Genomic DNA, 26,986 nt, shown 5'->3' on the forward strand with positions numbered 1-26,986 from the left:
CTCCAGTAGTTCCGGTAACCATTGTACTTAAGCAACGACATGCGCAGCTCTAGTCAATAGCAGAAGTCAGAAAGGTTTGTAACCGTCCGAGGCAGCACATACGTAACGTGTTTACTCGCGAAGCGAGATGCTCTGCGTTCGATACCACTCAGAGACATTTAGGAAGTTTTTCCTGCCTTCTTTAGCTCGGTGCCGAGTTAGTCGATCTCGGGGCGTGGATGTGAGGTTTTTCTCCGAGTACTCTGCTTTCCTTACTTGTAAAGTAAGGAAAGCAGAGTACTCGGAGAAAAACTCGGAGATTATTATTAATGAGGCTCGAATTAATTGAACTATATGCTTCTTTCTGATTCTAAAGAAGATGAATTTATTTTATTATTTTATTTTTTCTTAAAAGTTTAAAAAAAGTAAAATTAAACTTCTGGACTCCACAAAAAAAAAAAAAGATTTACAGTCATTTCCTTTTCTTTTGAATCAGAAACAGAAATTCTAAGCCGATTCCCCCCACCCCCCCAAATTGAATTATAAATAAGGCAATAGCCTATTTTCTCCATCAAAATTCAGATATGGTAACTAAAATTACAATTTTTCTCCCATCGGGTTCAAATTTATTAATCTGCGATTTTCGTTAAAAATAGTTGACAACCCAGATCGTAATGTTTATACCTCCCCCTGCCACCAAGGAAAAGTTTTAAGTATATCGCAAAAGACGCGATGCAGAGATACTTAAGGTTAAAATACCGTAAAAAATTTGCTTTTCCGTGAAAACTGATACAAGTAATGTAATTTATCCATTGATATATTCCCTAATCCTTCAACTTTTAAAGAATTGATTCAAGACAAGCTGGATGAGTCACTGATACAGCGACTATAAGATCGACCTTTTACCATACTTAATATAAGATTTTGGAGCGATGTTACAAAAAAGTTAATGTTTTATTTTTACATTAGAATTAAACATTTAGTATAGAATACAAAATAAAATCAATAATAAATTATATTTCTTTAAAATAGTTTGATTTGTTTCTAAATTCTAAATGATGTAACAAGTTTTGTATGTACACCTTTTTTTAAATAATCTTTTACAATTAAGATATAGTTTTAACAATAATTAATCTATCAGTTTCCCCGTGTGGTGGTCGGGATAAGAATAGCCATAACGTAAATCCATGCGTGTCGTAAGAGGCGACTAAATGGACGCAGAGATTCGAGAGTTTCGTTTTCTCAGGTTTCTTCCGGAATTTTGCTTCCCGGTGAGGGGGAGGCTTAGATTTCGGGGGGGGGGGGGTTCCCTGAGAGAGAGCATTTTGAGTCTCTGGGGAGGGTGTTCTCCGGCATGGCCCGTGAGGGGCCTTGTCGGTGGATGCTTCTTCCTTGAATATGAGCGGTTCTGCTCAGTGGTGGGGGGGCCGTCACTGAGTGGAGTCAACGCTGAGTTAGACGGTCTTTCGGCCACTATTGAGTGGTCTAGAGGTCGTCTTAATTTTTAGAGACGGCTTTACTTAATTATAACCCCCCCACTGCAGCCCATACATGTCGTAAGAGGCGACTAAAATGGGACACTGAATTTCGCTCTCTTAGGTCTCTTCCGGAATTTTGCTCCCGATGAGGGGGGGGGGAATAGATTTCTGGGGTTTGCCCTGAAAGAGCATTTTGAGTCTCTGGGGAGGGTGTTCTCCGGGCGTGGCCCGTGAGGGGGCCATGTCAGTGGATGCTTTTCCCTGGAATATGAGCGGTTCTGCTCAGTGGGGGGTCATCACTGAGTGGAACCAATGCTGAGTTGGACGATCTTTCGGCCACTATGGAGTGGTCTAGGGATCGTTCTAATCTTTAGAGAAGGCTTTACTTAAAAATTCCCACTGCAGCCCATGCATGTCGTACGAGGTGACGAAAATGGGTACCAAGGGTGGGTAATGGATGATAATTCTGTAGCCAATGAAGTTCTAACTGAGGCTGCTCGGCTATTGCTGTTACCCTCCTGCCATGATCAGAGCTCATTAACACCCTATCATTAACACACTCTATACAGATAACGGGGAATATGAAAAGCATTCTTACTTCGCCCATCTAGTCAATATATATATATATATATATATATCAGTTTCAATATTATCATCCAAGCCGATTGCTCTGATAACGAAGAAATATTTTTCTCTTCATCCTTTTCTGAACTAAGATTCATCTGCAGTTTTTGAGAGAGTGTTTACACAAAGATATAAAGAGAACTATATGACTGTACGTGTTAAGTGATGTCCTATAAAAGAAAGTGACTACATTCTCATCTATAATCCCGGTGTTACCTTCCCAAACTTTACCTCTTTGTATATTTGCCAGAAATGAAGTTCTTTAATGGGTTGGTCATTTAGAAAGTTTTTCTTGTCCCGATTGCAGTCAGAAATATGGTCTTACTAGTGCTATCAATGAAGACTAGTTCATTGCTAAACTAGACCACACAGCAAGCGATTTCCACCCTAACTTTGCCACCAACCCGTTGGTTCTCCGGCTGAAATCCGAATAGCTATTTGCTGATTTGTTGGTGTGCTGTTTATTTATCCATATGGCATATTTATGAGGCAGTTAGCGCGAGGTGAGGATGTCCTCTGCAAAGTTATGTGTTTGTGTAACCTTACACTTACCAAACTGCTGTCAGGGACAGATGGGGCGATAAGACAACTCTTCTCGTTTAGTCGTCTCTGAACTTTTTATACCCTTCCCAGCACCTTTTTTTAATAAATATTCATTTCTGCAAAATACTTCTTTCCTTCTCCCGTGTGAACTGGAATAAGCAAGCATGCAAATCAGATGTGTTGTTCTTGATCTTGCCATTGATTAATGCACAATGCAAAGAGAATATCCTTTTAAACATAGAAAGATAACAGGAAATCATAACGAAGGCTTTGCAAGCAAACCACATGGAAGCAAAAAAGTTCCCAAAGTAATAAACAATGAGACGCACGCGATTTTGTTAGCAAATGAAATGCAAGTCAATAATCTGCTGCACGCGACTTCACATGTTAATTTTCATCGAATGATCGAAGACACGCCACTTTTCCCTTCCGGTACCCTGCGCATGCGTGATATACTCGACTGAACAAATATAGTACAGAAGAGTTAATTTCAAAAAATAAAAATAAAATAAGTAAATAATAATAAAGATAAACGAATACGTTCGATTTCTTTAGGTGTTATGTCTCTGTGCTAATATTAAATGAAAAGTGTTAGCAGTCTTCATTTGTAGTTCCTAACGAGAAATTAATGAGAGCTAGAACATACGCACATTCGGCTGCGAAAACAAGCTGCTGAGGGATTAATATAAATATTTCTGACATATAAAATATATGTCAGAAATCGTAATTATATGGACTATCTAAAGCATAACTACTACTATAAATTCATTTGCCGTGAATTTAACCCTTAACGACCACCAAAGCATTGTTTGGTGATTGCTAAGGGTTATTTTTCCATGCTTTTTTTTTTTTAATCAATCTCATTCAAAGCAATGTTTATTTGTAAAATTCATAATTAATATAATTACGAATTATATTAATTATTAAAAATCGAAAATAACTATATTAATTATAAGAAGATTAATTAAAGTCCTTATACGTTTTTTCTCTCCTCACATTATCATCTAGCATGTATTGTTTACTGGGTCGAGTTCTTCGAACAGATTTTCCTATTGAATTCCTCACCCCATAATCAACACTGCGCGTGGAAATTTCCAGTCATGCGCTGCATTTTGTAAGTATTGCACCGAAGATCACATGTGCCTGTCGTAACGTGCTGTTTCTGGAATTGTGTCGTATCTATTTGGCTTTTGTTTCTATATCCGGAAGTGGATGAGCAAAAGCAATCTATAAAGTTATATCTTGTTTACGTTAAGACATATTTCCACTGAACTCGGTGGTCTAAAAATAGTTTTATCAAATGCGTGGGGATGACCGATAGCAACAATTACATGAATCATAGCTTCATGTTTCATCCATTTCATGGAAGTTGACCAATTCTTTTCATTAATTAATAGGCTAATACTTTTCTGCATGGAATTGAAACTAATCCTCCCCTCCCCCCTTACCAGAAATCTGAATTTCATGACTCCAAAATATGTAGCAACCAACAGGAGATAAGACTGATGGAATGAAGTTTTGAGGGAAACTTGTGCCATAGTATCAGGCCCGGTTGGTGGCGTGTGCGAAGTGTGCAATATACAGAGGCGCCACAGAAGAAAAGGCACCTAAAAGATGTCAAAAAAATATGAGATAAGAGTTTAAACGAACAACGATTGGTACAGAATGGTACATATAATTATGAATGTACGTCGTCTTCCGTTCGGGCCCCTTCAGATCTTCCCGGAAACGAACAAATAAATTCTGAAATTGTATCCCGGACTCGATTATATCACTGTAATTTTTGATTAAAATTTACGAAAATATACCTAAAATAGTTCTTTATTTCATAAATCGACTTATGATTAATTGTTGAGTTCCGTGTAAGGGCCGTATCCTAATTTTAATCGGATTGGATGCATGTGGTTCGGCCCTAAATGTCAGCTTATTACTGATAACTTATTCTTCTCGACATTCGAGCCTGTTATATTAGCGGGCTGTTAGGGCGGCGTCAACGACACAAAATAATCGGCGAATCGGATTTATAACAACAACCTTGAAGAACTCTTTGCAAATTCACTTATTGCATTGAGAATACTATTGACTTTGCCCGTTTCAGTTGCTAAGGGAGAGAGAACATTTTCTAAATTACAATTAATAAAGAACTACCTGCGATCAAGCATGAGGCAAGAAAAATTAAATGGTTTGGCACTAATTTCAATAGAAAATAATATTGCTCAGTCTATCAACATTGATGTACTGCGCCAGGATTTCGCTAAAATGAAAGCCAGACGAGTCCTTTTTAGCAAAATTAATGTAAAGAATATTTGAATAAATCTCTTAACTTTATATTACTATTTTATATTATTTTGAAATTTATATAACTTGGAAAAATTTGTATAAGCAGGACTAATCCGTAGATAACATTATACTGGTTTTCATTTGTTTTTCATTTCCTGTATATGTTTTATTCACACTTTATTCAAAAAAAAAAAAAAACGTGTTTGGAAAGGCGCCGAACATTAATCGCACACACAAGAAAAATACTAAGCGCCGATCCTGCATAGTATCATAAATTATCTACACGTAAACACAAGGAAAAGTATTATTTATTAAAAATACTACCAAATACTTCAGTTTCAAACTAGCAAACTATCATTAGTGGCCTGAACATTTTTTTACAAGGTAGAATGCAAACAATTGTTTTTTTTTTTTTTTTTTTCAAAATAGTACAAACCGCGTGATGTGAAATCGTTAATAGCGTTATGCTTCACTGAAGAAAAGGTTAATCATAAAAGTGATTATAAAATAATTACATAATTTATATTATCATCCAAAAATAATAATTTATAATATCATACTAAACAGATCATTAGATAGATGTAGACTCCATATGGTTTCTTAGGACCTTCTATCTTTGTACATATCATTGTTGGTCTTAATTGAAAAAAAAAAAAAAAATGAATGTGTTTTCGGATCAAACTTTCCCATATTTTTGACAAGAATAGGCAGTCATTCCGATTCAAGTTAGGGCGGTGAAGTAAGGCCTCAGCACTCTTTAAATAGGCGTTTTCGAATTTATACCGACATCTATGTAGAAGGAGAGTTTTAGACCAGAGAATGTTGTGGCCTGCCTCTATTCCGTGTTGTGCCAATCCAGACTTATCGGATTTGTTGTGAAGAATATAAGATTGATGTTCTTGTATTCTTTATTCTATTGAACGTCCGGTTTGTCCAAAGTAGAAAGCTGGCAGTCGCATGGAACTTGGTATACATCAGGAAGAGACAGTGTTGAGCGTTTATCTTTGGACGATGGAAATACGTGGATAGTTTATTAATGGGAATATAAGTAGCTACTAAATCATATGTCCTTAGAATTCTTGATATAGGCTGTGAAATGCCGGAGATGTATGGGATTGGTACTCGATGTATTGATTCTTTGTTGTTTTGGTTGGGTTTGTAGGAGTCAAACAGATGTTATGTAGTTCTTTCAGAGAAGCCATTTAATTTCATACAGTACATGCATTGTTTGATAGTAGGGAGTTCTTTCTGTAAATGATGGAGAGTTGAACAATTAGTTCTAGCTCGTCGATATTGTGAGGCACACGGCAAATACGTCGTCTTTATATGTAACGAAAATGAAGGTTGAGGGAGTATAGATGATAAAAGGATGTCTTCTAAATGCTCTAAATAAAAGTTGGCTAAAGCAGGGGAGAGTGGACTTCCCGTTGCAGTTCCTTCTACTTGGTTGTAGAATTTGTTTTGATTCCTTAGATTTAGATTCCTTACCTACTTTTTTAGCCAAATTCAATATGTTATACCCTCGTATCAAATTCACTATGGAAATTGAAAGAGATAACAAATTATCCTTTTTAGACATTATTCTCATCCGCTCACCGTCGGGTAATTTAACAACATCAGTTTATAGAAAAGCCACTTTTACTTGACGATACATTCTCCAACAGTCTGCACATTATCCTTCTCTCTGCAAAGACAGGCATCATAAAATGTTTAATTCGACGAGCTAGAACTAATTGTTCCACTCCCGATTATTTACAGAAAGAACTCCCTACTATCAAACAATACATGTACTGTATATGAAATTAAATGGCCTCTCTGAAAGAACCACACAATTTCGTCTTGACTCCTACAAACCCAACCAAAATAACATCAATATGTCCATAAGAATCAATACATCGAGATCTAATCCCATGCATCTCCGGCATTTCAGAGCCTATTTCAAGAATTCTAAGGAAATATGATTTAGTAGCTACTTATATTCATTCCCATTAATAAACTCTCCACGTATTTCCATCGTCTAAAGATAAACGCTCAACTGTGTCTCTTCCTGGTGTATACCAAGTTCCATGCGACTGCCAGCTTTCCTACTTTGGACAAACCGGACGTTCAATAGAAAAAAAAAAGAATACAAGAACATCAATCTTATATTCTTCACAACAAATCCGATAAGTCTGGATTGGCGCAACACGGAATAGAGGCAGACCACAACATTCTATGGTTTAAAACTCGCCTTCTACACATATGTCGGTATAAATTCGAAAACGCCTATTTAAAGAGTGCTGAGGCCTTACTTCAGCAGTCAGAATAACTGCTATTCTTGTCAAAAATATGGGAAAGTTTGATCCGAATAACACTTCTTTTTTTTTTTTTAAATTAAGGCCAACAATGATATGTACAAAGACAGAAGGTCCTAAGAAACCATCTGGATTCTACATTTATCTAATGATCTGTTTAATATGATATTATAAATTATTATTTTTGGATGATAATATAAATTATATAATTATTTTATAATCACTTTTATGATTAACCTTTTCTTAAGTGAAGCATAAAGGTATTAGCGATTTCACATCACACGGCTTGTACTCATCATCATACGTATCAAGGATTTAGGCCTAGTATGGCCTGTTCCGGCCTTAGAAGTCATCGTTGAATCGTTTAAGAGGACGTCCTGGTTTTCTTTTTCCTAATGGCTTGTACTTTAAGGCTTGTTTTGGTAATATTTCTGTTTTCATTCTTTCAACGTGTTCCATCCATCTATGTTTATATTTTTTAATTATTTCAATTACTGGTTCTTGGTTTAATTCTTTCATAATATCTTCGTTTCTTTTGTGATCAAATAGGGTATATTTTGCAGTTTTTCTCATAAACTTCATTTCTGCTGTTGTTAATCTTTGTTTATCTTTTTGTTTTATTGTCCAGATTTCGCTTCCATACATTAAGACCGGTAGGGCTAATGTATTGTATACTTTTAGCCTGGTTTGTTTTTGAACTAGGTTTGGTTTAAATATAGAGTTAATTACTCCTGTTATTTTTAAATATTTTGCAATTTTTATGTTTATATCTTTTTCATTTTCATAAGTGATCATACATCCTAGGTAGTTAAATGAATTCACCTGTTCTAAGATCTTGTTATCTAATACTAGTTTAGTTCTTGCTGGATCTTGTCCTTTAAAGGCCATAGTTTTTGATTTTTCCGTTGATATTATCATACCATAATCTTTGGATATCTCATTTAGATTTAAAATAGCTTTCTGTAAGTTATCTTCAGAATTTGTAATTATTATTTGGTCGTCTGCAAAGAGGAGAGTGTTTAAGTTAACTGTAGGTGAAAGTTTAATTCCTTGATGTAAATTTTTACTCCATTTTATTATTATTTCATTTAAGTAGATATTAAAAAGAGTTGCTGAGAGGGGACATCCCTGTCGGACCCCTTGGTTTATCTCTCTTTTATATGATAGCTCATGATTTAATCTTATTTGTATTTGATTATTTTCATATATACTTGTGACAGCTTTTAGGATATTAATTGGTATTTGTCTTTCTTTTAATATGTTAAATAATATGTTTCTTTTAACTTTGTCAAATGCTTTTTCAAAGTCAATAAATGCAATATGTGTTTCTAAATTATATTCTCTTCTTTTCTCTATTATTAATTTTAGGCAGAAGGCTGGGTCTATACATGATCGTCCTTTTCTAAATCCATTTTGTACCTCTAGAATAAAGTTTTCGGAATATTTCATTAGTTTGTTATTTAAGATTCTGCTGTATATTTTGTAACATGAATTTAGTATACTGATACCGCTATAGTTTTTAGGGTCATCTCTATTACCTTTCTTAAAGATAGGAATCACAATTGCTTTTTTCCATTCTATTGGGGGGGATACCAGTTGAGTAAATTTTATTTAAAAATAATAAGAGTCTTCCTTTGAATCTTGTTCCTGCGTATTTATATAGTTCTGAACCTAGCTTATCTTCTCCAGGTGATTTTCTGTTTCTTGTTTCTTCAGGCTGATTTCTAATTCTTCTTCAGTTATTTCCTTTTCATTTTCGTTAATTGTTTGCCAGTTGTCTTTTTTAAAATATTTGTCTGTCCACAGTTCTGTGTAGTAATTTAGAAATTCTTCTAATTTCAATTCAGTGTTTAATTTTATGTTTTCTTTGGTATCTGCATTTAGGTGTTTCAAAATCTTATATACATTGGGTCTTATTTTATATAAATCATGTTCTAAATTAGAAACAAATTTATTCCATGATTCTCTATGTCTTTTTCTGACTTCTCTTTTAGCTATGGCTCTTATTCTTTTATATTCTATTTCATCTTCTAATCTTTTACTGCTTAACCATTTGTGATAGGCTTCTTTTTTCTTTTTGATTATTTCTTTGATTGTATCATCCCAGATCTTCAGTTTTTTTCTTTTATTGAATTTTTTGGTCTTTCCTAAGCTTTCATTTGTTGCTGCATTTAGTATCGTTTTTATATTAAGCCATTCTATTTCTTCATTTTGTTTTATTTTATCTAAATACTGGTTAATTCTTTGTTCATATAGCCATTGTACATTTGTGTCATTCAATAGTCTAGTTTTATAAACAAATGTTTCCATTTTTCTTTCTGTTCTTGTTACTTGTAGCCATTTAGGTGGTAATCTTAATTTTATTTTAACAAGGAAGTGGTCACTGCTTATTTCATATCCTCTGTGAACTCTAACATCTAGTGAAAATTTTGATGTCTTTTCATTTAATATGAAGTAATCTAATATTGATTTCCATCCTCTTGCTGCCCAAGTATATTTATGTATGTCTTTATGTTTATAGAAGGAATTCATTATTTTTAGGTTATTATAAACTACAAAGTCAATCAATTTTTTACCATTTCTGTTTAGAGTGTGTTCTCCATGTATTCCTATATTATTATTAATTTTCGTGTTTCCAATTCTTGCATTTAAGTCTCCTGCTAAAATTATGTAATCATTTTTATTTATTTTATTATATATGTTTTGTAGCTGATTATAAAAATCAATATTATCCTGTTCTCTTCCTTCTTCTGGGGCATATAAACCAATTATTGTTAAATAGCCTCTATCTATTTTTATTCTAGCTTCTATTATTCTTTCATTCCATAATTTATAATGTTTTAACTGTTTTGAAAGGGAGTTATGAATCCAAATCATGACTCCTGCTTGTGCTCTTTGGTCTCTGTCGACTCCACTGTATATCACATTAAAATTTTCAGTTCTCATAGTTCCTTTTAATTTCTTTTTTGTTTCAGTGATTACTGCTATTTTAAAATTTCTTTCATTTAATAACTGGTCTAATTCTATTTCTTTATATGCTGTTCTTCTTACATTCCAGTTTGCTATGTGTATTATATTTTGTCGTTTCCATTTTCGTTTTCCCTTTTCCATTCCAGGGTCGTTTCCCATAGATTCAATCCGATTATCTTTTTCTTGTACTATTTTTCTTGTACGGCTTGTACTATTTTGAATAAATCAACTGTTTGCATTCTACCTTGTAAAAACTGTTGTTTAAGCCACTGATGATAGTTTGTTAGTTTCAAACTGAAATATTTGGCAGTATAGTAAATAATACTTTTCCTTGTGTTTACGTGTAGATAATTTTTGATAGAATGAAGCACTTATCATAGTTGTCAATGAGAAATATGCCGATCTGTTTTTTTTTTTTTTAAACTATCAAAGTAGAAAATGTATTTAAAGACGGTATAGACGCATCCGAGTAGACCACAAAAAAAAGTTCTTCGCAACAACCTCTTGCATAGTGATATAGACTGAACAAATTATGGTAAAGTAGATAAGATGGAATTTAATTAATCGTTATTAGCATACAGTAAAACAAAAACATAAAACCGACTAGTTTTGCAACACTTATAATCTGGTGGCTTCTTCAGTTGTTTTTTTTTTTTTTGATCGGAGAAACGAAGAAAGAAATTGCAATTCAAAAATATTGCAGTTACTTGCAGATGACCACCTTCATGCCTCCCGACCATGATCCTACGTGGACTGGGTATGAAGATAAAAATAAATTACTCCGCAGCATGTCAAACTAGTTACCTGACCCTACATCCCATAACTCCAAGACGATATGGTTCTCTTAAAATCCACAAAAACGACATTCCATTAAGATCAATTATGGAATCAGCCCGTAACTTATTTCCCATCCAAACATCTTGCTAGACAGTTATTACAAAGTCACACCAGGAATTCGGAATGGTAAATAAAAAATTTGATCCATTTTGTTCAAAAATTGTCAGATGTCCTAGATATAGTTTCTCTTCAAGTTCTCTTCTCACCGGACATCAACAGTCTATTTCAAACTTTGCCTCCAGTCTTCTTTAGATGGAACAATGGTCTTTTACAGACAACAGTCCGGATTGACTATGAAAAGTTAATTACCCCCCCTCCACCCCTCTGCGAATCTCTTAATGGATATCTTTGAGACTCTTCTTCTCAAAACAGACTCAAATCTCTGAGACTATTTCCCATCAAATGACATCATTTGGTAGAGGTATGTAGATGGAATATTCCTAGTCTGGTAGCATGATTCTTTTTGCCTTGCAGTAGTTTCTTCATTCTCTTAATGAATTTTTTCATCCTGACAAACTTTGAGAAAGAAGGTCAAATTCCCTTTCTGGATTCTTTATTCCAAAACAAACCGGATAATGGCCTTTCTTTAGAATCTGCAAACCCATCGGGATTCTAACTTCATACTTTGTCCATTCACAATCCTTCCCAACAACAAGGCATAATCCACACGCTTAGGAAAGGGACTATCTCATTCTAAATCATGAAGCCAAACTTAAGAACTTCAAGTTCTTCTTCATTGTTTGTAGTTAATGGATACCCAAATAAACAATAATCAATATTTCGGATAATCCTCCTCGCCAATATCAGAATATCCAGTACAGAAATTCGATTTGCATCCCATATATTGGTAACCTGTGTTACCCATCAATTTATCACAACCATCTTAAGGTTGTGACAAATTGTAAAGTAATTCCAACAGATCAAGTAGCACAGCAACACCGACTGCTGTGCACAGACTTTAAAATAAAATTGAAGATAAGAACCTCTGGATGCCATGGGATGAAGACAATTAAGTGGTTTCGCTTAAAAGAGGAGAGTGTTAGGAATCGTTTTAGGGAGAGGGTGTTAGAGAGGATTCCGGATGGACTGGAAAGTGTACAAGACTGGTGGATACATAATTCAAAAGTAATCCTGAGCTGTGCAATCGAGGTACTTGGTGAGACATCTGGAAAGATTAGAGAGCAGAAGGAGGGTTGGTAGTGGAATAATAATGTACAAGTGGCAGTGACAGCTAAGAGGAAGGCAAAGCAGAAGTGGGATGAGTCAAGAGTGGAAGAGGACAGAGAGGTGTACAGAGAGAGAGAAAGCAAGAAGCCAAGAGAGTTGTGGCACAGGCGAAGGCCATGGCATATCAAGATCTGTATGATCAATTAGAAACAAAGGAAGGACAGAGAAAAATTTACCAACTAGCGAAATGTAGAAATAAAACAGCAAAGGACATCTTACATGTGAGGCAGATCAAAGACGCTGAAGGAAGAGTATTATGGAGGGATGTGGACATAAGAAACAGATGGAAAATATACTTTGAGGGACTTTTGAATGAGGAAAATGCAAGGACTCACAGAGAAGATGGACAGCCTTCTGAAGGGATGGTGCAGAACATCAGTAGAGTGGAAGTGACGGAGGCCATGAAGAGGATGAGGAATGGAAAATCGGTAGGCCCCGCAAGAATTCCAGTGGAGGTATGGAAGGCACTGGGGAAAGAGGGAATTGACCTGACCTGCTGTGGGACCTGTTCATGAAAGTTTGCCAACAGGAAAATATACCTGAGGAATGGAGGGAGAGTACTCTTGTCCCCATCTACAAGGGTAAAGGGGATGCACAAGACTGTAAAAATTACAGAGGAATAAAGTTGATGTCCCACACAATGAAAATCCTAGAAAGGGTTCTTGAGTAGATTGAGGAAGGAGGTGGAGATTGCAAAGGAACAATTTGGCTTCATGCCTGGTAGATCAACAACAGATACTATCTTTGGGTTACGGCAGATGATGGAAAAGTATCGAGAGAAACAAAGGGAACTACATCTGGCATTTATTGATCTGGAGAAAGCATACGATAGAGTGCCAAGACGAGATGTCTGAGGGAGAAGAAGGTTCCGGAGAAATATGTCAGGTTGGTGCGGGAAATGTACAGAAATGTGAAGACGTGTTCGGATCTGTCAGGGACAGACAGAAAGTTTTCAAGTAACAGTTGGCTTGCATCAAGGGTCAGCATTAAGTCCGTTTCTGTTTAATATTGTGATGGAGATAGTAACAGAGGAGGTGAGAGAAGATGCGCCTTGGACAATGTTGTATGCAGATGACATCTTGCTGTGTGCAGATTCAAGAGAAGAAGCGGGAACTAAACTGGAAAGATGGAAAAGAGTACTGGAAGAGAGAGGTATGAGACTGAGCAGAAGTGAAGACAGAGTATATGTGTTGCACAGTGGGCGACGGACAGGAGACAAATCTGGAAGGAAATGTCACCAGGAAGGTGAGAGACTTTAGATACTTAGGTTCAACAGTGGAAGAAGATGGAGGAGCTGAGAAGGAAGTGGGATGCAGGATACAAGCGGGTTGGAGGAACTGGAGGGAGATGGTTGGAGTGTTATGCGATAAGAGGGTGCCGATCAATCTGAAAGGAAAAATCTATAGGACAGTAGTGAGACCAGCTATGACATATGCTATAGAAACTGTGGCCCTGAGGAAAAATAACATCAGCAGGATGGAAGTAGCAGAGGTGAGAATGCATAGGTGGATGTGCGGTGTAACCAGAAAGGATCGTCTGAGAAATGACTATGTCAGGGGAACAGTGAAAGTTACGAACTTGGGAGCGAAAATACAGGAGGCAAGGTTGAGATGGTTTGGTCATGTGATGAGGAGGGAGAACGAATATGTGGGAAGAAGGGTCATGCAGATGGATGTGCAAGGAAGGCGGAAGCGTGGGCGGCCAAAGAAGAGATGGAGGGAGCTGGTAGAAGAGGACTTGAGGATGAAGAACTTGGATGTGGTGACAGCTCAAGACAGGAAGGTGTGGAGGAGACTCATCATCAACAGTGACCCCACTTAAGTGGGAGAAGCTGCTGAAGAAGAAGAAGATATTGGTAACCTGTTCGTCAAGATTGCTGCCTTAATCAAGGTTCATAACATTCGGGTGGCTTTCAAACCAATCCAAGCTATTCGCAGCTTCCTCAGATCTCCGAAAGACAGTGTTCCCTTCTACAATCATTCAGTTGGTTATAGAATACCATGTTCCTATGGTTCAGCTCATATAGGCCAGACAAGACTAAGTTTTGAACTGAGAAAAAAAAAATGTCGCCAATGGAGACCATAAAAGAGAAGAAAGGCCTTGCCTACCTCAGCCTCCAACTACTATTCTGTAGTTCTTAGAGCTACAGAATTGAGCTTTTCCAATTATCTACAGACTACAAAGAGACAGTCGGGTCGCGCCACGCGTGCCTCATTTAATTTGTGTTAGATTGTTTCCAATGTTTTATTATCAACTGCTTTCTTCATTTTTCCCAGACAGAAAAATACAACACCTATAATACTAGTCCACCAGATTATAGGTGCTGTATAGTAAAATACAACAAAAATGAATCTAATAAGTATGTAGGTATTTTGTAAACTCATCTATAATTAATCAAGAATTATTTTTCATTTAAAGACCAAAACCCTTAACTTCGTCCCTGGAAATATGTATAGTGATCACATTCAGATAGTATTATTTTCAATGAGCTGAAAAAACTTAAGAAAATGTGTTAGTTCATCGTAAGGCTAATTAACTTGCTGTGGGTATAGGCCGTGTTCTAGGTGAATATCATAAGGCATATTTTCCAAGATTCTGATGTGATGTTTGCAATGGAAAAAAAATAGCATCTGGATTAGTCTAGAACAGAAGTAAAAACTCACACCACAAAAATTTACTTTGCCCTATTGAAGAATATGCTTTATTGCTTGCTCTTTTCTGTAAGATCCTTCATTCCATTTCTTGCTGTGCTTTTGAGCGCCCCTCCCCCCAACATACACCCCTAATTTTCATCAAAAAACTCTAGCTTTTCCCCCTACGACAAAGGAAATCTTGGTACTTACGAGTATCATACATTTCGACATTCTTTCAACGATCTATAAATAGGGAAAACCATTCTTCCGATTTGAACGCCCTCCCCATTTTAATGCTGGACCCAGTAAGGTGTTGTACTAGCGCGTCTTCAGAGATGACATATGGATTTTCGTGTCCTCGTCAAGAAAACTCCGGTTACAAGGAAGGGCAGAGTTTATGACGAGCCCGCCTTTCCCACATCAACGCCTGGTGGTCTTAAGACATCACAGAGGCACATTCTGGACTTCGTCACGCTTAATGTGTATGATTTATTAGCGGATACAGCGAGCATTAGCGGTCTCTCCCTCACCATTCGGACTGGAACCGTTTAATAAACTTTTAGTGGAGCAAAACGTCGGGTGTGCTTTTTATTATTTTCACTTCTGTTTATTTCTAATGATAAATATAACTATTTCTCTCTCTTTTTTCTTTCATATTAGTGTCTGCGTGAGAGCATTAACAGAATTATAATATAGACGTGGGAAACGTTTGCTATTACAGACTTAAATAGCATTTGACACAAGAACAAGATGTTCGGAGCAGTTGGAGACGTTACTAAGCGGTGCTGGACAGTAAACGGACACTGTGGGTAAATGGCACATCAGAAAACACGAGCAGCTGACTTTTGTGGCTATAGAGAACACTGAGGAAGTTCTTGAACAAATAAATTCAACACGCATCTGTATGGAACAACTTATTAAACCTGTAGGAGGAGGAGGATGATTTGCACCAGAAAACCACTCAAAAAGCTCCACAGCACTCCAATTTCCAGAGCAATTGTACCAACTCTCATCTGCAGAGGGTTGTGGGTTATCCACAATGGACTCCTACTCAGAAACAGCGGCGACAGTGGTCCGGACTTTAGTTTTAGGAAGGTGGAAAGGGGGATGATTGGAAAATAATTTATTTTTGCAATAATTTTTATACAATTCAGTTATTTTCTTATTTATCATTTATTACTTATAAAACTCATTGGGAATATCAGTGCCTCCTAGCGTACTATATACAAACTAAGGGCTATAACGCTTGATTCAAATAGCACATGCATTGACCTTTAATTGATACTTAATTCATACAGAATCGAAGCTTATCTTCGTCGTCTGAAGAAATAATCAACGCGGGTAAGAATATTTCTTTATAATTACCAAAATATTAAGTTAGAAAATAAGGAATTTATTTATTTATTTTAGATCTAACCTTTTCACAATTAGGCATCACTGTGACATCATATTATGGTGGTCATACAGCAAAGACTGACATCTGGGGGATTTCCGAAGAACTATCGGTAAATAATAGTGAACGAAGAAAAACGGATTTCTAGCTAAGTAGAAAAACTACCGACAACAGTTATTTTCCTCTTCTGTCAAGAAGGCAATATGAGTTTAGGAGATTTTTTCCCCATATGAAACAACTCAAGGAAAGATGTTTTAGGTCTGTGATCTGTACAGATGCACAGCTGTGATATACATGGTGCAGCAAGTGAAACATCTCAAGAAATATTTGAAAAGGAAGCAAGTGAAATGCGTCAAGAAACATCTGAGTGCCCAGATAGGTCTAATTCTATCAATTCAGTTATGTTTCAATAATGTCGCAGGACGGAAATCAAAGTTAAACGCAAACCTGGAGAAGCACTCCAATCGGCTCCAGTATGGATTGTTACGTTAAAGTGCTATTTCTGAGGGGTATACAAAGAACATTTTTTCTAACATCTGAGTTGCAGTACCTTGAGAATTGTGTACGATACCATACTAGATGCGTTAACGATGAAGTCATCCATATTGCGAGGATTGCAACAGCGATCCTGGCAATTGATGTGCATTTGTTCTGGTATTAAGAACAAATAAACAGTAGATGAGTGTGGATGTTTAAGGATGGTAAGCTATGCGCTTTTAATCTTCTTAAATAGGATAAAATTCAATGAAATATAAGTATTTGTAAAGTTTCTTTTTAGAGTGTCCATTTGATCTGAACCTATATGTTGTTTTGCATTATAAGAAAATTTATGTTTTTTTATTGCCATAAACTTGCCTCATCTTATTAATACGGAATGATTAGTTGATTGTTTTAGAGTACATCGACGAAACAAAACAACCCTGGGGGTTAAGAGGTTTGTAAATTGGAATGTTCTCAAGCTGTTCTGCATGCTGACTAAAATTAAATTAAAAAAAAAAAAAAAAACTTTTAACACTATCAAAACAAAGTAGGCCCACCCAAATCACTTCTACTTCGAAAAATTTTATTCCAAAACGACTCAATTATCTGGTCATTTAACAGATATTTGTCACACGAGAATTAACTGTCGGTTCGAATTATATCGGCCGACCTGGTTGGCTGAGTGGTTAGCTTAGCTGCTCTCCGGCCAAAAGTCTGCAGTTCACATCCCGCCGTGGACATTGGGGTTTGTGATTGGCCTACTAACGCTTTGTGGAAAGGTCGTATGAGACCCTACCACTTCTTCTAGAAGTCCTCACTCTCAAAACCTTATGAGGTACTAGAGCGACCATACGACCTCCAGTGAAGTCAAATGTGAATAACTAACTCGAATTATATCTGGATTTTAAAGTAGCAAAAATCATCAGCACTTTAGGAACATAGCATAATAAGACAGTACACTAATTATTTGTAACGAACATAAAGAATATTAACAGAATTTTAATTCTATTAAATATTAATATTATATTAACAAACCATACTCCTCACTCTTGCACCCCCTCCCCATAAATATCAACCAAATGACGTCAGTATCTGGAGATCCAACGATTAATTTGTGATCAATGGTATAGATTCTGCTACTCAAGATCTCTTAAGCAACCGTAACGTTTGACATCTGTTGATATTTTCAAAGCATTTGATCGAATCTGGCAGCGAGGCCTTCTTACAAAAACTATCATCTTATGGCCGCCTTCTGTCCTTTGCGATTGAGTCACTAGTTTCTTCTCAGACGTGTTCAATGCGAATTATGGTGGGTGATTTTCTCTCATGAGATCTCTCTTTCAACGCGGAGTACCCAAAACACTATGTTTTCACCCACACACACATCTTTCTGAGCATTAATGACTTTCTGTCACTAATCTCAAACCTTATAGCTTTTCTAAGTACATTCTACACTCCATTCCGCTTCTTCATCCAAGAAATCCTGTAGTTCTCGAATGATTCCAGCTTTAAATCTATAACTGAGGTCTTAAACACTGATTTCACCATTCTAAATAGGATGATTATAATCTAGTGGATTTCGATGCTATCGAAACACAACCCTGTCTTCTTTTTCGTGAAGAAGGACCCTGCTTTAATCTTCCTCACTTTTGATAATATTCTATTCTCCAACCCCAAGATCAGATTTATTCTCTTGAGCTGATTTGCATATGTGGTTTATTCGGGCTCAAACACATCACGTCCATAGTCTCTTCCGCTCCGAAAATCATGGTATACCCCCCCCCCGTTCAAAACACTGCTTTTCTGCACAACTTATGACACTACAAATCCCAAATCAGCCCAACCTTAGAAAACCGTTCTCACATTTAGGGTTGTGCACTCCCAAAATCTTCTTATGATTTATTGATTGTATATAAAAGAGGACAATTTGCCTAATAAGTGATCCAATCTCAATCCTATCATTACTTTTTTTTTTCATACGAACTCTGTTTCTGCATTATGTCCTTTTTATAAGTACTTTCAATGACGCTGCTCCATCGACTTTGGCTATTTCACTAACCGCTAATCTTGTCCAAACACCATTCGGCTCTAGGTTTCTTTTTCCATCATACCATCTCTACCTCTGTTCTTTGCAACAGACCCCCAAAGAATACGACCTCCGACTGTTACAAGAATAAATTACGATATTAAAAACGAATCTCGAAGAATTTTAGAAAATGATTATGTAGTTCTAAGTAGAAAGTTGGACAACATTGGTATAGAGTACGAAGTTATTAAATAAAAATTCTATCATTTCATCTACATCATAAGCAAGAGAAACAATTTGTTAAAACATTTTTAATAGCGAATTAGATCATAATACTACCGAGAAAACTTAACGCTACGAATTACTTCAATTCCATCCCCCCCCCTCCCACACATGAATTTAATTTCAAGTACCTAGTGAAAATGTGTACATGCTTGGTCAGCATTTTCAGTTTTTTTTTTATTCCGCACACAGGAAAATCGGCCAGGATTTAATAGATTTTAATAGTTATTAATAGTAACACACAATTAATATTATTAGATGACGTATTGTGTAGACGTAGGTTGGGTGGTATAGAATGTACTCCCAAGATGAGTCCCTAAAAGTGATAATAATATGTCGAGGATGCTTCGCATTCTATTTGAAAGATGGGATGTACCAAATTCAGATAATATTCAACTCTGCTGTGGTCCACGTATATCTGCTACTACACCAAACTAATAACGTTCTTGAAAACAGCATCGCATGCCAATTAAGATAATAAAAGACCCTGGAGAAGTATTTATTTTTCTTTATAATATATTTAATATGTAAGTTTTTTTTTTTTTAGATTAAGATGAATTTACCAATAAGATTCTCCCCTTCCGGCTCGACCTTTAATCCAGCCTTGTCAGTATCTGCCTTCATTTTCACCAAAATGTAGCTAACCTTGGATGATTTAAGCCGAGACTAACACTATATATTTATGGTGTTATGGTGAGAATATTTTAAACCATAACTCGTCTAATTGGATGCACATCATGAATCCTTTTTATTAGGGAGAAAACAACCAATCAGGTACTATTATTCTGGTCTTCTTAGATAACCGGAAGCGGAAAAAAGAATGCAACTAAATGAAATGTTATATTATTTTGAACAATGCTATGAAACCAAGAATTGAACGCGACTTAAACGACCTTAATTGTCTAGGCTACGTGAAGTTATTCTAAGCAATAGAAAACATCCAGCTGGTGTGGTAAACAGTGTGTGTTTAGGTGTTTCAGATAAGCCACACACGCGTGTGTACGTTTTGGCGGTGGTAAGGGGGGGGGACGGAAAGGGAGTACATTCGACCCCAGTGTGCTGGGTGTTGAGCAAACTCCATATCCTTTCCCTCCCCACGTCCTTCCCCCCCTCTCAACCTCTGGCAGCTGTACTTCGGTCCCTATCGCTGTCATCCCATCACTTGACAGAATGAGTAAATAAACACCAGTCACCACTGCCTGTCCACAAACATCCGTTACGGCCAGCGAGACCACCCACATCTCCGCTGGTCGTAGTTTTGGGGCAAAAGAAAAGCATCGAAGTGCTCAGCACGAAGACTCACTTCTCCACCCTCCCTTCAACATTTAGACAAACTCCGTCCTCCGAATATGGTGATCCAGTGTTGTCGTTTGTTCTCCGGAGGCACAAATTTTCGGAGCGTTGCACGGTGCGTGACTCGTTTACGGCCGCATCCGCGCACAAGAAAGAAAAGAGAGAGAGAGAGAGAGAGAGAGAGAGGTCAAACCTTTTAAAAAAAGACGTCTATATTCTCCCCCACTCTGAAACGGTGAATATCTTCCGAGTCACGTGATTTCGATCTGGCTCGTGCTTTGGTTTGGGAAAGCTGCTAATGAGCAAACCAGGAATAGATGACAGATGGCGAGTGTCGCTTATTTCATTCGCTTGTTCGCCGAGAGCAAACACTCTTGTTTTGATTACATTTAATAATTTTAGCTAACTTCTTAAACTGGCAGTTCAGAAACTTACTGATGGCCAAGACGTTTTTGTCAGTTTGCCAACAGATGGCGCTCGGAACATGAGCATTCGTAATAGACGGCTTTCGGTCTAAGAGATGAACAAATAGCTCCGTACCTCGACTTCCCCGTAAAATTTGTCAATATAGCCATTATCTTTACCCTCCAGATTAAGTCTAAGACCGCTCCCTAACTTATAAACATCACAGACTCCACCCCTCCCTTTCTATTATGTATGGAATTGGTGTTCCCTGCGAAGCAAACAGAATAATAAACTCCACTTGAGATATCGTGTTTTTCCAGAAGGGTTTCGGCAATATCAGGATGTCATTATATGGAGTGAGTGTGGGTGCGTTGTTGTTACATGCCATGTGGACATAGGACGTTTATCAGAGATTTCCTGTTATTCTATCAACACACACACAAAAGTACATCTTTCTAAAAATGAATGCCTTATTCCAAGTTGCTGTAAACATTTGTGTTATCGCTGTCATAAATATTGCCTCACCTGCCCTTTGAACAAAGTTGGCATTCTTCGTGAATGCGCATGCGCGACAAACTTTTTTTTTTTTTTTTTTAAGCGAATCTAGAAGAGCTAAGGAAACGGAAATTATAGTGTAAATTCAAGATTATACGTGTTTTGAAATCGTTTAAAATATAAATTTTGTGTTTTGTGGTCAGCGAACTACTTACACTTTGGTCAGGAAAGAAAAATCGACACAGTTCATTGTCGAAACTTATTCTGCATACTCTGTACTAATATTATATGCAATTGTTATGAATTTAGCAAAATATGTTCAATTTTCCTTATGGCTAATGAATGTAGTTCTCAGTTATACATTAGACTCAAACTTCGTTCGAGATAAGGCACATAGCATCCCTACTGATATTTCTTCCTATCCTATGACATACCGTAATGTGAATACATTTTTTTTGACAAGTATACACAGATGAGAATTGCCGCAAAGTTATCAGCTGAGTTAAAAATTAACATACTAAACAGGAAATTGTGTTTAAAAATAGATTTATATCTAACTGTTATGTGGTTTCAAGTAAAAAGTTGGACAGCATTGCTATAGAATATGAAGTAATTAAGTGAAAATTCTACTAATTCTCGCTGATATGAGTGCAGCTGTTCTCGAGTACTAAATACAATGGACAGAATTCCAAGGAAGCTTATTGAGAGTCTCTTCTCCGATCATTTTTAACATTTATTGAGACCTCTAACTTAAATCCAGAATGACACACTTGTCAAGATCAGAAGTCCAACCATAGGCAATAATAGGTGAGACTTGCGACAGATGTTCATGAGTCATCTATAGCTAAGTGGTAAGCAAATCGCTATTACTTCCAAATGTAGAAAAGTTGGCTGTTGCTGTGGAAACGCTATCCACAGAACTATATTGTTGCTTTATTTAATACAATAAATATTCTGTATTGCATCGTATTATACTGAACTGTAATTATATTAATATAAATTAGAGAATAATCTGATGACGAATTTTTAAAGATGACCAACACACCGTCATTAATACTGCTAGCTTGTCATCTATAGTAAAGTTGTTGTTGTTATTCTTTTTATATATTTGTATACTCACATTAAATTCAACACTTTTAAGTTTCATTTGTATTGTGTTCTTGCAATTTCATTTCTAATTTATAAAAATTCGTTTTTCATATAATTCTTGATTTTTCAACTTTCTTCATTATTCTCGGTATTATACTATATTTCGGTAAACGTAATAAATTTCACTACTAAAAAAAAAAAAATCCTTCAAATAACTGAATTTTAACATTTCTACAAAATGGATAATTTCTTTTCTTTCAAGAATATTCTGGTATTTTTTTAGTGAATATTCTTTTCTAAAATACATTTGAATCAACAATTTTCCCTTGCTTGATTTATGAGCGCCGCGGATTAATTTACATTGGGGGAGCTCCACTTCTACTAAGGCTTTACTTTTAATTACTGAAATAATTTATTTTCAAGCGAATGCGCCCTCGTAAAAAAATTAAAAAAAAGTTTCAAAACAGATCAAAATGCTATGAGAACTCTTCCCATAAAACTGATGAAATGACCTGTACGCATTTAACCAATGATAGTTAGTTTAATTGCGATTATAAAATTCCTTATGTTTTTGTGATTTACTTCGGGTTTAATCGAGAAAATGACTAATAAAAATTTAATGCTGAACGACAGCAGGAATAAATAATGAGCGTCTTTTCCATGTGATAGTAAAAATACGTGAAATAATTTAATCACAATATTCGGCTGTAAATTATATATATATTTATCCGTGTGAGGGCGCTGGAAAAAATGGGAGAAAAGAAAACCGTTTTTTTTTTTTTTTTTTTTTTTTTTTTTTTTTTTTTTTACAGCTCTAGGCGTTATAATAAAACTGTGAATAATTAATTAGTTTAGCGATCATTTTTGGCCGGACAATTCTTATACGATGTAAGCTTGCATAAAATGATTCGTTCATTAACACTAATGCTTAAAGCGATAAAAATTTGGATATTTTTACAGCGCCCTCACACAGACAGAAATATACATACAACTGCACACGAATATTCTGATTAAAATTATTTTTCGCAGATTATTTCACTTTTTATATGGTGATTAAAATTGATGGTACACACTATACTTTGCAAATATTCTCGAATGAGGATATATTATTTCAGATTAATTATTTATACATATAATCATGTAATTATGTATAATTCAAGAAGAGAATGAGTTAAAAGAAGAGACTCATTCTCACTATCGTTTTTTTTTTTTTTTTGGTTTATGAGAAGTACAATCAATACATTGCGTGATAAGTATCTGAATTTAATATATTTGCATGTTAAGGAGCAAAGCGTATAATGGCGAACTGACTGTTACAGTATTGCAGTGGACATCTATACTATAATATTTACCTGTTCATTCGTGCATATGATATACAGTTTTTAAAAAAAACTTTCATGTACATCGATAGTTTATCTCGGTTGCATGTTAGGAGAAATTTATCTTTGAATGCATGTAACTGAACGGTGATAAACTACGGTTGTTTCGTGAGTTATAAATTGCCAAAAGTGATTTCCTTCATTTCTTCTTGCACTGTAGTTGTGATCTATTAGGACTCAAGCACATAGTTGAGTGAATACCTGATTAAATCACTTAGTATACGTATCAAAACTATACACAACAATTCTTACTAGTGATTATACACAATGCTAGTTAAGGGTATTTAGGCTAGTATTATTAATTACTTTCCCCTGTTCTAATTTGAAATCAGTGAGAACATACTGTGCCTTACATTTCGTTTATCAATTCTGGCATGCCAAGTGGTTGCTGGGAAACAAGGAAAATCAACTGATTGAATATTAGCTATTAGCGCCACCTGGTTATTAGTTGATCTATGGAATACTGTAACACCCTTTCAATTCCCTGGATTTGCAACAATACCAACTTTTCTTTTGTCCTAAACCTTGGCCTGGTTGAGCAGTGTCTCAGTACTCTACAGTCGGTGGAATGGAATCCCGCTACAGCAAGCGAGTCCACGAATGTTTTAAGGGATCGATGATTTCGAGTACGAATTCAGCACCCTACTTAGTGGAGGACTGAAGTTGATTGAAAAAGTTCTATATTTGGTCTCCACAGTAAGATTCCCAGATGATGTAACTCTTAGTTCAGAGTGTTAATGTAACGTAAGATTGTAAGTTTTCACTGAGGAAGCGGTTATCATAAAAAATTAAAATTCGTGTAAAAGCATTTTCCGCACTTGTGCCTTAATCCTAACAGCAGCCTGCTGTTACCACACTGTTTTATCTATTCTTCAAACGTTAAAGATTACCGTCTACTAAGCAGCCTCGCATCAGTCAATGACGGAACTCAAAGTTTCCAATTGAAGGACAAATAACGCATCGCACCGAATGCGCTACGGTGGATTAAATCAAATATTAGGCAGGGTTGTATTTTTTCAACAGTTATTCATCATCAATAAGGATCGCATTATGAAGAAAACGAGTTAAACCAGAATATCAAGATTGGACATATTCAATTCAGCTTTTTTATTTTATAAATTAAAATTTATATATATACACACACATATATACACATACCCTTCGCTAACGTAGAAACTGCATGGAACCAGAGGACAACAGTCAAAAACACAGCTATCAAGATTCTAGGCAGTCATGAAACCAAATAACAACTGGATCACTCCTGAACTCTTAAAACTTCTAGAAGAAAAAAAGAGAGGCTAAAAACATATTAAATCAGAATAATTCCGAAGAAATCAAACAACACTATAAAAAGCTAAAAAAGAAAATCGATAAAATGTGTAAAGCGGCAAAGGAATCTTGGTTAGAAGAAAAAGTAAAAGAATGTGAGGAAGCAGATAAAAAGCATGACACTAAAACTGTTTGCAAAATAATAAAAGGTCTAACCAAAGAATATAATAACATTACTTTAAAAATGAAAGATTCTAATAATACGGAGACCGGCGCAATTCAAGATATGCAAAAAATATGGAACGAATACTAGCGAACACCATTCCAAAGAAACCAAACGTGGGATTCATCAAACAGCAAAGAAAAAGAAAGAGCACCTGCTGTCTGAAAAGATGAGCTACTCAAAGCAATAAACCAAATGAAAACATCCAAAACTCCTGGAACGGACAAAATTCCTACCGAACTCTGGGAACATGGAGACAGGGAACCATAAAATATTTATTGAATCTTTTTAACCAAATTTATTTTCAAGAGAAGTACCTAAGGATCGGAAGACTGGGATCATATCTATCCGTAAAAAGGGTGATAAACAAAAATGTGAAAATTGTCGCCCTATCACCCTTTTAAATCATAGCTAATTTATTATTAATGGAAGAAATAGTCGAGGAGGAACAAGCTGGTTTCAGACCCACAAGATCCACAATTGATCAAATCTTCACACTTAATACTATAGAAAAAAATGCTGGAAACACAATCTACCACTGTACTGCAGTTTCACTGACTTTAAACAAGCCTTTGATTCCATAGACAGAGACAAACTGATCAATATCCTAAACTTTAAATTAATAGACTCCGAGTCGTTGACCTTCATTTCACACTTTTACAAAGACATAAAAGCACTCGTCAAATGTAATAATATTAGAAGAATGTAAGATAGAAAAAGAAGTTATACAGGGTTGCCCACTTTTACCGTACTTATTCAACATATACCTAGAGGAAATATGCAAAGAAATCTCCAACGAACCGAGGATAAATATAAATGAAAGAAACATGAACCACATCAAATGCGCAGACGATATAGTAATCCTGGCAGTATCCAAGCTACAATTAGAAAAAGCAGTCCATCTTTTAAATGAATGAGGCAGAATAGAAGAAAGACCAAAATAATGAAAATAGGAAGAGAAGCTGAAAACATCTCAATAACCCTGAGAACCAAACCTTAGAATAAGTAAAATCCTTTGTCTACTTAGGAAGCACCATTACACGCAATTTGGACAACACTGAAACAGTAAAACACAGAATTAACATTAGATTTTGTTTTTATTCAAAAACAAAATCTAATGTTGTTTTTGAATAAAAATGTATTATTGTTTTTATTCATGTTTATTCAAACATGAATAAAAACAAAATATGGAACAATAACAAACTCTCGAAACATCTTAAAATCAAACTAATCAAAGCCTTGATCATCCCTACAGCAACATATGGAAGTGAGTCATGGCGACTCACTAAGAAGGAACTACTCAAAATAAGTGCATTCGAGGGGAAATACCTAAAAAAAAAATAAACAAAACACATACTGAATTGAACATAAAACCACAAGTAAAGCTGGATCTCAACTACCAGGACAATCTCACAGACATTATTCTTTAGCAACAGCTCCAATGGTTCGGCCATGTCCAGAGAAGGCCTCTTCACAGACTTCCAAATATCGTGATAAATGGAAGAATAAGAAAACAGAGATGCGAGGAGTAGTCGTTTGTAGATATTTCGGAAATAAGCACAACAACGATTAATTCACAATGGGACGCAGTAGTCGACGGGGTGTAGCATAGAGGCAGCCTGCCTCACGGCGCGACTTAATAAGGGCGCTCATTCAGCCATATTGCGGTAGGCGGCGTCGCTACGCTAACAACTCCTGTTAGCGTAGCACGTGCGGAGAGAGGTTTTTCCAAGCTTGAACTGATTAAAAATTATTTGCGAACAGCAATGACCCAAGAAAGATTGGTT

This window comes from Typopeltis vanoorti, chromosome 18, assembly GCF_054136105.1.
Source record: "Typopeltis vanoorti isolate ZY-2024b chromosome 18, IOZ_Tvanoo_1.0, whole genome shotgun sequence".
NCBI lineage: Eukaryota > Metazoa > Arthropoda > Arachnida > Uropygi > Thelyphonidae > Typopeltis > Typopeltis vanoorti.